Below are 17,131 nucleotides of genomic sequence, written 5' to 3' on the forward strand. Positions count from 1 at the left end.
CTTTATCCCGAAAACCATTAATCAGGTCCTCTGGGAGGCTGGAATAAGTGTCGGTTTGGGGGAGGAGGTGACCCTTGTGGGTCAAACTTTTTTTATTTTTAACGCTTTCAGTGGCACAATATTTTTTTTCAGTATCTGAGATCTTGTTTTGTTTTACAAGATTGGAATTGTAGTGTAAAATGCTTGCAATACCTAGCCAGACAGACATTACTACCACTATTATCCTCTAGTGCTCACTTCCCTGGTCATGAAGGCCTACTGAAGAGCAGTGTCCTGATAATTAATTTCGTGAAGGATATCCTTAGATATTAAAATATATTGATCATAAATCCTCCCTCGATAGAGTACATTATTGAGTATTGATGTCCAAAAATTATTACCAGGAACGACTGTAAATATGCTTAGTACATATACAGTGCTCAACATAAATGAGTACACCCCATTTGAAAAGTAACATTTTAATTAATATATCACGGAGTACAAGAACACTTTTCAAAATTTGGACATAGTTTGATTGAATGTTTTTCACACAAAACATGAAGGGTTAATAATATAACTTTCATTTCAAAATCTTCAGTTTTTCTTAGAGGTGGTCCACTACAAAATATAGTGGCCACATCGGTGTAAGGCCCCCTTCACACGTCAGTGAAAAATTCAGACATTTTTCACTGATGTGTTAAAAACGCTTATGTCCCTTCGTGTGCTGTTATTCTCGGCACACGTAGGTTCTCCATGTGCTACTCGTGATCCATGATCAGTGATAGCACATGAAAATCAGGCAGTTATGCTGACCTGTCCTTGCTCCCGCTGTCCATGGTGCTGAAGGCTCCCGGATGCTGTGTCCGGCCGCTGTGTCTTTCACCACTGCAGTTACTTCCGGTTCGGCTGTGCAGTGCATATGCATGAGAATAATTAGCCGGCCTGGAAGCAGGAGAGAGCAGCAGCTGAACACAGCGTCGCTGGAGATGGCGAGTATAAAAAGCCTTTTATTTTCAATGTATGGTTTTTTTTCTCTGGTACGTGTTTCACGGATCAGACCATAGTGTGGTCCATGGGACATCAGTATTGCCAGAAAACAACGGACATGTCTCCGTGCGGAAATCATGGACACACGTGTACGCCGCACAGAAACACGTCATTCAAAAATATCACTGATGTTTGCGCAGACCCATTGATTTTAATGGGTCTGTGTATGTCCGTGATGATTCTGGTACATATAAAAACTAGCACATACGTACCAGAATTACTGACGTGTGAAGGGGACCTAAAGCTGAGAGAGAAGGCTTTTTTTTTTTTTTTAAATATCTTCTTTTTCCAATTGTCATGTCAACTTCTGGGTTTGGAAGTTGACCCAACATCACCGAGGCCGGAGCCAGACTCCGAGTGATAGGGCTGTGGGCAGAGTTTCACTGCAGATTACAGCCCAACATTGTGCCTAGTATTTTGTATGACCTCCATGATTTTAAGGACTGCACAAAGTCGTCTTAGCGTGGAATGAACAAGTTGGCGACATACTGCAACATTGATCTTTTTACATTATTCAAAAACAGCCTCTTTTAAAGTCTAGATGATGGATGGAGAGTGATGGCAACTTTTCTCTTCTGAATTCGCCATATATGTTTAATCGGGTTCATTCCAGGACATACATTTGGCCACTGAATCACTTTCACCCTATTTTTCTTCAGTAATGCAGCAGAAGCCTTAGATGTGTGTTTTGGGTCATTGTCATGTTGGGAAAGTGCACATCTACCAAGGGCACTGAGTGATGGTAGCATCTTCTATTTCAATACAGAGCAGTACTTCTGTGAATTCATGATACGATCAATGAAATCTAGCTCACCGGCACCAGCACATCATGCAGCCGCACATAAGGACACTGCCACCACCATGTTTCACTGCAGGCACCATGCATTTTTCTAAATGCATGCTGCCTGCAGTGAAATATGATTAGCCAGCAAACTAACAAAACATACCAGTACAGACCATACAGTACACACCATACAGTGCAGACCAAAAGTTTGGACACACCTTCTCATTCAAAGCGTTTTCTTTATTTTCATGACTCTGAAAATTGTAGATGCACATTGAAGGCATCAAAACTATGAATTAACACATGTGAAATGAAATGAAAAAAAAAGTGTGAAACTGAAAATATGTCTTATATTCTAGGTTCTTCAAAGTAGCCACCTTTTGCTTTGATTACTGCTTTGCACACTCTTGGCATTATCTTGATGAGCTTCAAGAGGTAGTCACCGGAAATGGTCTGTCCTCCAACAGACTTGAAGGAGTTCCCAGAGATGCTTAGCACTTGTTGGCCCTTATGCCTTCTCTCTGCGGTCCAGCTCACCCCAAACCATCTCAATTGGGTTCAGGTCTGGAGACTGTGGAGGCCAGGTCATCTGGCGTAGCACCCAATCACTCTCCTTCTTAGTCAAATAACCCTTCTACAGCCTGGAGGTGTGTTTGGGGTCATTGTCCTGTTGAAAAATAAATGATGGTCCAACTAAACGCAAACCGGATGGAATACCATGCCGCTGCAAGATGCTGTGGTAGCCATGCTGGTTCAGTATGCCTTCAGTTTTTAATAAATCCTCAGCAGTGTCACCAGCAAAGTACCCCCACACCATCACACCTCCTCCTCCATGCTTCACGGTAGGAACCAGGCATGTAGAGTCCATCCGTTCACCTTTTCTGCGTCGCACAAAGACACGGTGGTTGGATCCAAAGATCTCAAATTTGGACTCATCAGATCAAAGCACAGATTTTCACTGGTCTAATGTCCATTCCTTGTGTTCTTAAAGTTGGGTTCACACATAGCGACAGCGACGTCGCTGTTACGTCACCATTTTCTGTGACGCAACAGCGACTTTGTAAGTCGCTGTTATGATCGCTGCTTAGCTGTCAAACACAGCAGACGCAGCAGCGATCATAACGACACGCGTCGCTGTGCTACATGTGCAGAGAGCAGGGAGCCGCGCACACTGCTTAGCGCTGGCTTCCTGCACTCCTATCTACAGTACACATCTGGTTAATTATCCGATGTGTACTGCAGCTACATGTGCAGAGAGCAGGGAGCCGGCTCTGGCAGCGAGAGCGGCAGACGCTGGTAACGAAGGTAAATATCGGGTAACCAGGGAAAGGTCTTCCCTTGGTTACCCGATGTTTACACTGGTTACAACTTACCGCAGCTGCCAGACACCAGCTCCTGCTCCCTGCTCGCTTCATTTCGTCGCTCTCTCGCTGTCACACACAGTGATGTGTGCGTCACAGCGGGAAAGCGACAACCAAAAAATGAAGCTGGACATTCAGCAACGAGCGGCGACCTCACAGCAGGGGCCAGCTCGTTGCTGGATGTCACACACAGCGATGAGACGTCGCTGCTACGTCACAGAAAATGGTGTCGTAGCAGCGACATCGTTGTCGTGTCACACCTTTAGCCCAAACAAGTCTCTTCTGCTTGTTGCTTGTGTGACGACATGGACACTCACTGCCGAGCATGGGTTAAAGTTTTTTAACATTCAACCAGACATGAAGACAGTTTGTTTTATAGATGGGGGATAATCCCTCATTGTTCTACAAGACTCTTGGGAGTTTAGTATTGAAGTTTTTGTTGACGCATGTAATTGTTTTGGCCACTGAAGGCCAGACACCCAGATAACTCAATTATGCGAACTTCCCATTGTATTACTAAGTGAATTGCTAGATGTGATGTAATTTACCTGTCTCACCCTTGTCTCTGGATATTTGAATACAGCTTGAAATTCATCCAATAAGAGAAGCAACCTTGTACAACCAATCCGATAAGGGCACAGTATATCCGAAGGGAAGGCTATGGGTATAAAAAGTGACTTCTTTAAGTCACCAGTTGTTGATGGAGGTTGCATGATCCAGTCTAAGCTCTTAGTAGCTGGCTAGGGGGTCAGAACCAGGATGCCTTGTGGACTCGTTCTAGGGACTTTGGCTCCGACTAGAGGATCAGTTGGCTACATGGCTTCAATCTAGGGACTTCGATTCCGATTGGAGACCATATCCACTGTCTAGAGATTTTGACTCCGGCTGCCAGGATTATATCATCACACCAGAGACTACTTAAGGAAGAAACCCAGGTTGGGACAATTTGGTCACCTGGCTACAGACTTTGCAGACCTCAGCCAGCTTCCTAAATCTGGCGTTATTCCAGTCTCGGTGGGTGCCCACCGAAAGCGGGGTGCTGCTGGATTGGAGAAAGTAGCCCTGGAAGCTCTGAGGCACGGACCTTCTAATCCCTGGTGAGACAGCGAAAGGGTGAGACTCTGTTGCCTGTTACATTTGTGTGTTTTGCAGGTTATGTACTATGTGCCGTTAATTGCTTGGGGATCCAATAAAGTCTTAATATTGTGATTTCCTCACCCTGTGTTGTCTGAGTAGTGTTCCGCCCACGGTTAAGGAGGTCGGCGTTCAGTTGGGATGAGCCCTGGGCCACCCTGTCTTTCTAAAGGCGGCCGGGCCAGCGGACGAGAGCACCCACTGACCCCGTGTCCCCACAGCCTGTTCTTAGCAGTGGTTTCTTAGCAGCTATTTTACCATGAAGGCCTGCTGCACAAAGTCTCCTCTTAACAGTTGTTCTAGAGATGTGTCTGCTGCTAGATCTCTGTGTGGCATTGACCTGGTCTCTAATCTGAGTTGCTGTTGACCTGTAATTTCTGAGGCTGGTGACTCGGATAAACTTATCCTCCTCAGCAGAGGTGACTCTTGGTCTTACTTTCCTGGGGCTGTCCTCATGTGAGCCAGTTTCTTTGTAGCGTTTGATGGTTTTTGCCACTGCACTTGGGGACACTTTCAAAGTTTTCCCAATTTTTCGGACTGACTGAACTTCATTTCTTAAAGTAATGATGGCCACTCGTTTTTCTTTACTTAGCTGTTTTTTTCTTGCCATAATACAAATTCTAACAGTCTATTCAGTAGGACTATCAGCTGTGTATCCACCAGACTTCTGCACAACACAACTGATGGTCCCAACACCATTTCTAAGGCAAGAAATCCCACTTATTAAACCTGACAGGGCACACCTGTGAAGTGAAAACCATTACCGGTGACTACCTCTTGAAGCTCATGAAGAGAATGCCAAGAGTGTGAAAAGGAGTAATCATAGCAAAAGGTGGCTACTTTGAAGAACCTAGAATATAAGACATATTTTCAGCTGTTTCACACTTATTTAAGTATTTCATTCCACATGTTTTAATTCATAGTTTTGATGCCTTCAATGAGAAACTACAATTTTTAGAGTCCTGAAAATAAAGAAAACTCTTTGAATGAGAAGGTGTGTCCAAACATTTGGTCTGTACTGTAATAATCGTTGTTTGCAATACATTGCACCATGCAAACGGGATGTAATGCTGGCAATATGTATGCTATGTGGGAAAAGAATGATCTTACTAATTATTCAGTTCCATACTATTTTCGTCAGGCCTTTTGAATGGGCGTTTAACCCATTCCCAACATAGGATATAATAGTGCATCCTGCATTAGGTCCACCAGTATGGAGCTGGCTCAGGAGATGAGCCTGCATCATACCCGGCAGATGTCGGCTGTATTACACTGCTGACTTCTGTTTATAACATCAGAGACCTTTTTCTCTGTGTATTGCAATACTGTTGTCTCCTAAGAGAACTACTACAAAATAAAGTCAATAATAATCTTAAAAACAAATCTTAACATTGGAATTCAATCTCATCTCACCTCCCTAAAAATGATGATGTGGAAATTGAATATATTTATTGATACATTAATAAATGTTCGATCTATCAAATTACAACATTATTGAAATCATGCAGTTTGTCATTAACATCCCTCTTACCATCAATGTGTCAGAAACGCCACTACAGCTGTCACCATTCACCTCTCGCTCACGATACACGTGCCCCGGATGTTACTGTATAGGGAGACTTCACCTATTCGCAATAGGCTGACAATGAACTGAGCGCACCCCTAAGCCAGCTCTAACATCCACACCACACTTTTTGCTGCCATCACTTGCTGCTTTGATCAGTCTGGGAGTCGCCTGCTGTGCACTAGCACACAGATCATCCAGCTTTCCCAAATACCTGATAGGTACTCTTCTTACATTCTGACTTACACAGGGTAACATTACCAAGTTACCCACAAACTCTGAAGAAGGTGAGAATATGGTTAGAGCAGCAAGGAACAAACATAGCGAATTTAATATTCAAAAAGAGTACGATACTTAAAAAGGTTACAAACCATGAAAGGACACTGGGACATACAGTGGAATCTTGGTTTACGAGAACAATCCGTTCTGGGACTGTGCTTGTAAACCAAGTTACTCGTCTAGCAAAGCAAGATTTCCCTTAGGAAATAATGCAAGCTCAGACAATTTGTTCCACAACTTGTTCAATGTCCCATCCTGGTCCCCTATTGTGCTATTCCACGCACGCGCACACACACAAACACACATATTATGCTCACCTTACCTTCCGTTTTCTCGCCGGCCTCCTGGTTCTTGCAGTTCGCCGGTAGGTACAGGATGTGTATTGGGTAACCATCGCTACCGATGCCGGAGCTTCCTGCTGCCTTTGAGAAGCGGATTACAGCGGAAGTTCCTCCATTGTCATAATGGTTACCCGATATACATCCTGTACCGGCGGATTGCAAGAACCAGGAGGCCGACGATGGAATGGAAGATTAAGGTGTGTGTGTGTGTGTGTGTGTGTGTGTGTGTATGTGTGTGTGTGGACTGCAAGTGCGGGTCAGAGCACGGTGAAAGTACGGAACCAGAAGTGTGTGCGGTGAGGATTTGCTCTATTTGCTCGTACAGCAAAGATTGCTCGTAAACTGAGTTACAAATTTACAGCAAGCTTTGCTCGTATAGCGAAATACTCGCACACCAAGTTACTTGTAAACCGAGGTTCCACTGTATATACAGCCAAAAAGTATAAAAGAAAAGGCATAAAATACAGATACGTCTTACAAATTGGATCTGTAATTTCTTCAGGCAGAGGAGCTCGCTGCAAAAAATATGGACAGATCTGCAATACATGTGGTTTCTCCTTGGGTCTGACAATATTGGGTGCATACGATGTTATAAAGGGTCTTAATTTTAGCCACAGATGCAAATATGTTCCGGATAATGGATGTATCCATAGATCTCGTAAAACTAGATTTATAATAAAAAAAAACAAAAAAAAACCTTTGAAATATTGTTTTACGTTATCCCAACTATCCAGTATAGTCCGATAGGTGAAAGTATTGACACCTCATCGTTTAACACCTATGTGCCAGTGGAGGCATAGAGGGACACTACCACTGGGCCAAATGATTATGGAACATCAAAAGCTACCTGTTAATTACTATGTGTGTACACTCCATGTCTGCTCTCCATCAGATAACCTGCTACAATTACCTTTTCACAGAGGGGGGGTGCAGGTAGTGATCTAAGGCCCCCCAACCTTTTATCTTTATAACTCATAACTCCACTTATGACACATTAAATGCCATAAGGAGAATAAAAAATTGGTACACTCAATGTCTCCCTAAAAAAAAACACAATACATGGGATTCTACTGTTTTAAGCACCTCAGAATGGTATTGATAAAAATGGCATCTCGCTATGCAAAGAAAACTATCACTTACAGAGCTCTTTTACGAAAAAAATAAAAACATTCCAGTTCTCCAATTATGGCAAAACAAACCAAAAATGTTTTCTTAACCACTCAATTGAAAATAGAAACTATAGAATTTTGGTATCACCATTATCGTACTGACCTGCAGTATCATGTTGCCAAGTCACTTTATCACACAATAAACACTGTAAGGGTATGTCCGCACGCCGTGTTCAGTGCATTTTTTATGCGTTTTCGATGTGTTTTTTCAGTGTGTTTTTTTTTAAGGAGAAATAAAATGATCGGATTGGATAATTGATAGCTAGAATAGATAGAAAAAATAGGATAGATAGAAATAGCTTGATAGAGGGATAGCTAGCTTGGAAGCTTGGACAGCTGTTTGTTTTTTTGTTTTTTTATTTTTTGGCGTAAAAAAATGACGTGGGGTCCCCCCACTTTTTAGGTCCAGCATAGGAACAGCTGCGGTTCGCAACCCTCAGCTGTACCTTGGCTGGTTATGAAAAATAGAGGGGATCCCACAATTTTTTTAAAAAATATTTGATTTATTGAAAAACAAAAAAAAAATGACGTGGGGTCCCCCCATTTTTCTAAAACCAGCCAATGGACAGCAGACAACTGGGGGCTAATATTATTAGGGTGGGAAGGCCCATCGTTATTTGGCCCTTTCCAGCCTAATAATAGCAGCCCACAGCCGCCCCAGAAGTGGCGCGTCCATAAGATGCGGCAATTCTGGCGCCGGACCCGGCTCTTCCCGTTGCTCTGGTGTGGTGGAAATTGGGATAATAAGGAGTTAATGGCAGCCCACAGCAGCCACTAAGTCCTAGATTAGTGATGCAAATTGTCTGAGTTCCTGCCCCATCACTAATCTGTAAGCGAAAGTAAATAAACACATACACCCCCAAAATTATTTATTTGGAATACAAAAAACACCCTCTTTCACCACTTTATTAACCCCTAAACACCCCTATAGGTCCGAAGTAATCCACATGAGGTCCCACGGCGATTCAGCTCTGCTACATCCCTGTCCTGTTACAGCGAGCACCATAGAGCATGAGTGACAGCAGACAGAGACAGAGCCACGCGATGAGAATGAACTCTGGTGAACCTCTGACTAGAGATGAGTGAACCTCTAAAGGCTCGAGTTCGGTTCGTCGAACGGACGCCGCGTTCGAGTTTGGTTCGGCGAGCCGTTCGACGAACCTCTTGAACCCCATTGAAAACAATGGGAGGCAATCACAAACACTTAAAAACACATTATAAATGTACAAATACAGTGAATAAACATTGCCATAACACTTACCTGTCCCCGTGATGCGTCCTGCACTCTGTCTCCTGCCGCTATTCCTTCCGATGATCGCTGCGTCCTTCCAGTAACCAGCACTGATGATAGGACAATTTGTGACATCAAAATAGCATGTGACCAGTCACGTGTCTGTTATCTCATTGGCTACAGACTGGTCACATGGCTTTGACGTCATGCTAGGACCTGTCAGTGCATCTCTCCAGTACGCGGTGATCGTTTGTGTATCTCCGTGTACCAACGACATGCTCTGGCACATGGTCGGGTTCCCGGTCTGCATCCCCGTTCCGTTATTCACCGGCTGCCACAGCCGGTCAGTAACGAAGATCACCGTTGCTATAGCAACGCGCCTGTCAGTGGTGACGTCACCGCTAACAGCACGCAGCATCTGATCACTCACGGAGTCAAGACTGCACGGGAAGCAGCACCGTCTTCTTCCAATGCAGCGCTGCTGATGTAGCAGAGCTGCTTGGGTTGAAGCAGAAAGAAGACAGAAGAGCAGGATCGTGGAGGGATAAGAGGGAGTAATAAACATGGAGTCTCTAATGTGTCTGTGTATTTATTTTTATTTTTTTTATTATTTTTTATTTTATTTTTATTAAAGTATTTTTTCTCTGTGTGGTGTCTTTTGTCTTTTTTTTTTTTTTAACCCTTTATTGGAGATTCTTAATGGCCGGGTCAAACTTGCCTGACATTAAGAATATCTGGCTTAATACTAGCTAGTAAAACAAAGCTAGTATTATCTCATGATTACCCAGCAAGCCACCCGGCTCCAGGGCTGTTGGAAGAGTTGTATACAGCGCCAGATGATGGCGCTTCTTATGAAAGCGCCATTTTCTGGGGTGGCTGCGGATTGCAATTCGCAGCAGAGGGGCCCAGAAAGCTCGGGCTAACCTGTGCTGCGGATTCAATCCCCAGCTACCTAGTTGTACCTGACTGGACACAAAAATATGGCGAAGCCCACGTCATTTGTTTTTTAATCATTTCATGAAATTCATGAAATAATAAAAAAGGGCTTCTCTATATTTTTGGTTCCCAGCCGGGTACAAATAGGCAGCTGGGGGTTAGGGGCAGCCCGTAGGTGCCTGCTGTACCTGGCTAGCATACAAAAATATGGCGAAGCCCACGTCATTTTTTTAGTGTGCAAAAAACTTCTGCATACAGTCCTGGATGGAGTATGCTGAGTCTTGTAGTTCTGCAGCTGCTGTCTGCTCTCCTTATTACACTAGTGAATGGAGCATGCTGAGCCTTGTCGTTCTGCAGCTGCTGTCTGCTCTTCTCCATACAGACAGCCAGCAGTTGCAGAACTACAAGGCTCAGCGTACCCCATCCAGGACTGTATCCAGGAGTTTTTTGCCCCCCCCCCCCCCAAAAAAAACTCCATTCACTAGTGTAGTAAGGAGAGTAGACAGCAGCTGCAGAACTACAAGACTCAGCATACTCCATCCAGGACTGTATGCAGAAGTTTTTTGCATACCAAAAAAAATGACGTGGGCTTCGCCATATTTTTGTATGCTAGCCAGGTACAGCAGGCAGCTACGGGCTGCCCCCAACTCCCAGCTGCCTATTTGTACCCAGCTGGGAACCAAAAATATAGGGAAGCCCTTTTTTTTATTAATTATTTCATGAAATAATTAAAAAAACAAATGACGTGAGCTTCGCCATATTTTTGTGTCCAGCCAGGTACAACTAGGCAGCTGGGGATTGGAATCCACAACACAGGTTGGCCTGAGCTTTCTGGGCCCCTCTGCTGCGAATTGCAGTCCGCAGCCGCCCCAGAAAATGGCGATTTTATAGAAGCATCATCTTCTGGCGCTGTATCCAACTCTTCCAGCTGCCCTGATGACGGGTGGCTCGCTGGGTAATAATGGGGTTAGGGCTAGCTGTATATTATCAACTGGCCCTAAGCCCGAAATTCATGCTGTCACGCCAATATTAGACATAGCCACCATGAATTTCTAGTACCGATGAAAAGAACCACAACACACAAAAAAATATTTTTATTATAAATAAAACACAACACAATTAGTGACATCTTTATTGAAATAAAGAACCCCCCTCCGCAGTAATCCTGGGTCAAGGGTCCCGCGCCGTCCAATCCGGATCCAATATCATCGGATCGGTTTGCTGGAAGGCAAAGCGATCAGATGATGTGTCAGGTTCAAGGGCCTGAATCACATGACACAGCAGCTGATTGTATAAACGGCTTTTATACAATCAGCTGATGCATCAGTGCAAAAAAAATCAAAACAAACTACACACTTCAGTGCAGAATCTTGTCCGACAGCATCAGCTAATAGTTTGGCCGGGCGGTAAAAAGCCGGCCTCACCGCTCGACTTATAGTGTCAGCTGATTCCGTCAGGTGACCGCATCAGCTGATCATCGCCAGGTCTGAGAAAGAGAGAGAGAAAGAAGAGCGAGAGAGAGAAAAAGGAGAAAGAGAGAGAAGCGAAAGAGAGGGAAGAGAAAGAAAGGAGAGAGAAAGAAAGGAGAGAAAGAAAAGGGAGAAGTGAGAAAGGAGAGAGAGGGAAAGAAAGGAGAGAGGGAAAGAAAGGAGAGAGGGAAAGAAAGGAGAGAGGGAAAGAAAGGAGAGAGAGGAGAGAGAAAGAAGAGAGAAAGGAGAGAGAGGAGAGAGAAAGAAGAGAGAAAGGAGAGAGGGAGAGAAAGGAGTGAGGGAGAGAAAGGAGAAAGGAGTGAGAGAGAAAGGAGAAAGGAGTGAGAGAGAAAGGAGAAAGGAGTGAGAGAGAAAGGAGAAAGGAGTGAGAGAGAAAGGAAGGAGTGAGAGAGAAAGGAAGGAGTGAGAGAGAGGGAGAGAAAGGAGAGAGAGGGAGAGAAAGGAGAGAGAGGGAGAAAGGAGAGAGAGATCACAGCTGATGTCCGGCTCCTCCCCTCAGTGCATAATTAAATTATGATTATAAATATAATTTAAAATTAAAAATAAAAAAAAAATACTTTACCGGGTCTAGAACTCGCAACCTTATGCTTCTTAGGTGAGCGCTCTATCCACTCAGTTATTGCCTCTAATGTGAAAGATAAGCAGATTTGGTAATCTTGAAGTCTGGATTGCTGAAGTCTCAGCTGACCACGTGATTCACTTGATTGCTACGTGGAGCTCATACAGAGCACTCGTGTTCTGTAGCAGAGACGACAGTGTCATGTGGATTACGTCGGACCTGGAGGGGTATTGGAGGATTTTAATAAAATGGTCAAACTGTGTTTTTTTTGTCTTTTATTCCAAATAAAGGATTTTTCGCGGTGTGTGTTTATTTACTTTCACTTTATAAATAGATAATTATAATTTAAAATTAGAAATAAAAAAAAATAATTAAATTCTTCACTGGGACCAGAACTCCCGACGTTATGCTTCTTAGGCAGGCGCTTCATCCACTAGTCTAGTGCCTCTAATGATATAGATAGGCAGATTTGGTAATCTTGAAGTCTGCAGTGCTGACTGAAGTCTCTGCTAACCGCGTGAGTCACTTCATTGCTACGGTGCCACTACATCTTCAGGGAGCAGAGCTGACAGTGTCGTGTGGATTACTTTGGACCTGGTGGGGTATTTTTGGGATTAATAAAGGGGTGAACCAGGGTGTTTTTTGTCTTTTATTCCAAATAAAGAATTTTTTGCAGTGTGTGTTTCTTTACTTTAACTTTCAGTTTAATCATGAAAGGTATCTCGGGGAGACGCCTGGCATGATTAAACTCATTATTACCCCGATTGCCACCGCACCAAGGCAATTCGGGATGAGCTGGGTGGAGTCCCCCGGGACTGTCGCACCTAATGGATGCGGCTATTCCGGGCAGCTGCTGGGTGAAATTGTTAGGGTAGTGGGCTCCTGATAACACGGAGCTCTCCATCCTGACAATACCAGCCTCCAGCCGTGTGGCTTTATCCTGGCTGGTATCAAATATGGGGGAAACCGCATATTTTATTTTATTATTATTTATTTTACTGTACGATATAGACCCACCCGCCGGCGGCTGTGATTGGTTGCAGTGAGACAGCTGTCACTCAGCGTGGGGGCGTGTCTGACTGCAACCAATCATGGGCGCCGGTGGGCGGGGGAAGCAAGAAATAACTAATTGACTAATGAAGCGGCAGACATTTTCTAAAGAGGAAAAGACACCGCAGATTTGTGACAGATGTGGAGCAAGACGCACGTAATCGGTGAGTAGGAAAGAGAGAGGGATTGTGCTGGGGACGCAGGACACATGCAGACAGCAACATGTGCACATAGCCTTACTGTGAAAAGCCACATTTTTGGTGATCGAACCGTTTTCGAACGTAACTCGAGCTATCGAGCTTTTAGCAAAAAGCTCGAGTTCGATCTCGAACACCCCCCAAAATCACTCGAACATGAAATAACCTCGAACATCGCTCATCTCTAGCTCTGACGTCAGTGCCGCCACACAGGCATTAGTGCGGGGCCCTCAGCTGTGACGTCAGAGGTTCACCCTAGTTCCTTCTCATCCCGCAGCTCTGTCTTTGTGTCACGGCCTGATTTGCGGGCACAGGTGAAGGACTCCAGCTGTGACCGGAAATCACCTTGGTGATGGCACCGCAGATCATGTGGCTTACTTCAGTCACTCAGGTGATTTGCTGTCTCAGGTGGAGGACTCCAGCTGTGGCAGCGGCTAACCTGAGTGACGTCACCGCTGATAGTGCGACTCATTTCTGTTGTTAAGTGGAGCTCACAGCGAGCAGTCATGCTCTATGATTGTAGGAATCATTGTTGAACCGCATGGATGCAGTCCTTCAAGCTCATGGAAGTCACACAAAATATTAAATATGGCTCTAATAGCACCACAACTTCATTCACCAATGTTATGCAACATATCTTTGTATTATAAATTAATTATTGTTTGAATTTCTGTGGGCGACAAAAAATTTTATCTTGCCAAAATCTGACCTTTCTGTGTTCATTAAATGATCAATATTTCAGCTTTGCAGCAACTTTATTTCATAACCTAAACAAATTTGGGAGGGTTTCAGCTTTCAAAAGAGTAATTTATAAAACCAATGGATGAATTTAAAGTCAGATTATAAGCTTTTATTTACATAACATGGATAAGCGACAGAACTTCTGTCAGGGACTGTATGCACTTTACTTTGATATCTGCTATTGGAGCCTTTATTATGAAAATGCACTGCACTTTATTTTTCTAGATTATTATTTCCTCTTGTTATTTATGGACATTTGATTACATTTAATTTATGGATATCTACAATATTTACTTTACCTATAGTGGTCCCGCTGGTATTTATCCCCTCGTCTCTTGCCTTTTTAGGAATAACCCTGTCTTATCAAGTATTTCATTGTTCCCTTTATATTGGAAAGTACCATAATATTCATATATTTTAATATTTATCTAATAAAAGTCATATCTTTAATACTCTTTTTATATGGTGGGCAAGTTTATGCCTTTATTTGCTCATGAGTGCCTTTTTGAAATTTTTAATGAAGCGCCTGTATTAAAATGCATTCCTATTTTTAAGAGAAAAAAATTCCCCTACCATTTCTATAGCATTTAATAACGCACGGTGTGGAAACCAGTGGACTCATAGTTCTGCTGCGTGAGAAAAATGAGTGACAAGCGTTCTAGGCTGTAATGGTTGTCACCAAGCTTTCCAAGGACCATATATAACTGTCCGGGGGAGGGCCGCTGGGAGCCTATATTTTCGAGGCAGTTTGGCGTTGTCCTTCCTGTTGATGAGTCCATGTTACCATTGACCTATGATCTGCTCAGATGATGGATGCTCATATAACAGGCCGCCTGTTTTCTGAGGACACCTACAGATGAAGGTTAGGCTTTGCATGGACATTTTTGTCACACAACGCTTTGTCAGGCATCATTGCTTCAGACATTACAGCAGACGGTGGGAAATTGCAGGTCCCGCAGGTTTGCACTAATCTGCGACGTGATAGGTTACTGTTTCCTTTGAGACTTCCATTTAAAGGTCCTTGGGATAATGTCAGTTTCTTTCAGAATACTCCAGGCCTCTGCCGGAGAATTAAATGTCTGGAGCGTCCCCGCATCCTGTCACTGTTTCATCGTCTCATGGCTTCTTTTCATTGTGTTTTACAGTTACGATCTACTTTACATAATTTTCTGGACTTCACCCTTTTCCACCGCCTGAATGTTCTCATTAAGCCCATTTTATTGATTCTGTGCTGGCTTCTATAATACATCACACACTAAAGGGGGTTGGATAATGGCTTATCTAATATTACTACTTGCCTGGATTACATTGCTTTAATATTGCAAATTGATATGGGGATTTGCTTTCATTGCCGTGATGTATTTTTCTTCCATATGGATAAGTTGGGTGTTGTTTTTGCTCTTATGAATCAATAGAGCAGGAAAATAATATGTTGTCTTTTCATCCGGTATAACCATGCAATTAGTTTTACGCTAAACACAGTACCTATTATCTCTCCTTACTACAGTACCATCCAGAACTCGTGCTTTCTTTTTCTCATATGTTAAAAAAAAAATATATACAGTGTGTCTGTGTGTGTGTGTGTGTGTGTGTGTGTGTGTGTGTGTGTATGTACAGTTAGGTCCAGAAATATTTGGACAGTGACACAATTTTCGCGAGTTGGGCTCTGCATGCCACCACATTGGATTTGAAATGAAATCTCTACAACAGAATTCAAGTGCAGATTGTAACGTTTAATTTGAAGGTTTGAACAAAAATATCTGATAGAAATTGTAGGAATTGTACACATTTCTTTACAAACACTCCACATTTTAGGAGGTCAAAAGTAATTGGACAAATAAACCAAACCCAAACAAAATATTTTTTTTTTCAATATTTTGTTGCGAATCCTTTGGAGGCAATCACTGCCTTAAGTCTGGAACCCATGGACATCACCAAACGCTGGGTTTCCTCCTTCTTAATGCTTTGCCAGGCCTTTACAGCCGCAGCCTTCAGGTCTTGCTTGTTTGTGGGTCTTTCCGTCTTAAGTCTGGATTTGAGCAAGTGAAATGCATGCTCAATTGGGTTAAGATCTGGTGATTGACTTGGCCATTGCAGAATGTTCCACTTTTTTGCACTCATGAACTCCTGGGTAGCTTTGGCTGTATGCTTGGGGTCATTGTCCATCTGTACTATGAAGCGCCACCCGATCAACTTTGCGGCATTTGGCTGAATCTGGGCTGAAAGTATATCCCGGTACACTTCAGAATTCATCCGGCTACTCTTGTCTGCTGTTATGTCATCAATAAACACAAGTGACCCAGTGCCATTGAAAGCCATGCATGCCCATGCCATCACGTTGCCTCCACCATGTTTTACAGAGGATGTGGTGTGCCTTGGATCATGTGCCGTTCCCTTTCTTCTCCAAACTTTTTTCTTCCCATCATTCTGGTACAGGTTGATCTTGGTCTCATCTGTCCATAGAATACTTTTCCAGAACGGAGCTGGCTTCATGAGGTGTTTTTCAGCAAATTTAACTCTGGCCTGTCTATTTTTGGAATTGATGAATGGTTTGCATCTAGATGTGAACCCTTTGTATTTACTTCAATGGAGTCTTCTCTTTACTGTTGACTTAGAGACAGATACACCTACTTCACTGAGAGTGTTCTGGACTTCAGTTGATGTTGTGAATGGGTTCTTCTTCACCAAAGAAAGTATGCGGCGATCATCCACCACTGTTGTCATCCGTGGACGCCCAGGCCTTTTTGAGTTCCCAAGCTCACCAGTCAATTCCTTTTTTCTCAGAATGTACCCGACTGTTGATTTTGCTACTCCAAGCATGTCTGCTATCTCTCTGATGGTTTTTTTCTTTTTTTTCAGCCTCAGGATGTTCTGCTTCACCTCAATTGAGAGTTCCTTAGACCGCATGTTGTCTGGTCACAGCAACAGCTTCCAAATGCAAAACCACACACCTGTAATCAACCCCAGACCTTTTAACTACTTCATTGATTACAGGTTAACGAGGGAGACGCTTTCAGAGTTAATTGCAGCCCTTAGAGTCCCTTGTCCAATTACTTTTGGTCCCTTGAAAAAGAGGAGGCTATGCATTACAGAGCTATGATTCCTAAACCCTTTCTCCGATTTGGATGTGAAAACTCTCATATTGCAGCTGGGAGTGTGCACTTTCAGCCCATATTATATATAATTGTATTTCTGAATATGTTTTTGTAAACAGCTAAAATAACAAAACTTGTGTCACTGTCCAAATATTTCTGGACCTAACTGTATGT

General features: G+C 43.3%; 1 protein-coding gene across 2 annotated transcripts in view; it reads left to right on the top strand.

Moving 5' to 3' along the window:
* The window catches only part of ABCB7 (ATP binding cassette subfamily B member 7), a 173,072-nt gene that overhangs the window by 60,541 nt on the left and 95,400 nt on the right, over positions 1 to 17,131 (top strand). The gene's annotated exons all lie outside the window — the stretch shown is intronic.

Source organism: Anomaloglossus baeobatrachus, chromosome 9 (assembly GCF_048569485.1).
Source record: "Anomaloglossus baeobatrachus isolate aAnoBae1 chromosome 9, aAnoBae1.hap1, whole genome shotgun sequence".
Taxonomy (NCBI): domain Eukaryota; kingdom Metazoa; phylum Chordata; class Amphibia; order Anura; family Aromobatidae; genus Anomaloglossus; species Anomaloglossus baeobatrachus.